Genomic DNA, 790 nt, shown 5'->3' on the forward strand with positions numbered 1-790 from the left:
TAATAGTAATAAAAACACCAAGTGCATAGACAGATAGAGAAATTAAACGCCAGCATCAAACACAATACTTAATTCCACTCAGCATAATAAAATCAGAACAGACAATAATATTTCCACGAACCAATCGCATGCACCTTCTGCAGAGGGGTGAAGGGTGGGGAGGGGGGCTATCGGAATATTTAAGCATGCTTACTGTTGATTTGTATCTCATTTGACACAGAGTAAATTAATCTAATAAATATGTAGCATTTAAAAGTCTATTTTACACGGGATAAAATATAGCTGTCAATGGAGCCCAAGTGAAAAATGCAATTATTTTCCAATTAGTCTCTGAAGTGAAAGTGCAGCAGTGTCCCACCAGCGGCCAGGCCATGTGACCTCTGGGGAAGGGCTCAGCAGCAAGTGCAGGAAGTGTATGGAGGCCCACAGTGCACATCAAAACACAGTACGGGAAATATCTTCACTTTAGCTCTGCTGTAATAAATATATAAATATGTAAAATGGCACAGTGGAACAGTAGACAAGTAAAAAAATAAACTTAGTTGATTGATATGCCCTGCATTGCATTCAGTATGCGTCGAACTACAGTTCATATGATGCATTCATATATGCTTGTTGGCAGTTCCACAGTGATGGCATAAAAAATAAATTAAAACAAATTAAAAGACAACAACAACAAAAACAAACATTCACAAGGGAATATAGCAAAATGGAAAAATACAAACAAATCAATAAAATAATCTTACATTCAGATATATTGAAATAAATGCACTCTCATAAATAAATAAAT

The sequence above is a fragment of the Alosa alosa genome, chromosome 3, assembly GCF_017589495.1.
Source record: "Alosa alosa isolate M-15738 ecotype Scorff River chromosome 3, AALO_Geno_1.1, whole genome shotgun sequence".
In the NCBI taxonomy this organism is placed as follows: domain Eukaryota; kingdom Metazoa; phylum Chordata; class Actinopteri; order Clupeiformes; family Clupeidae; genus Alosa; species Alosa alosa.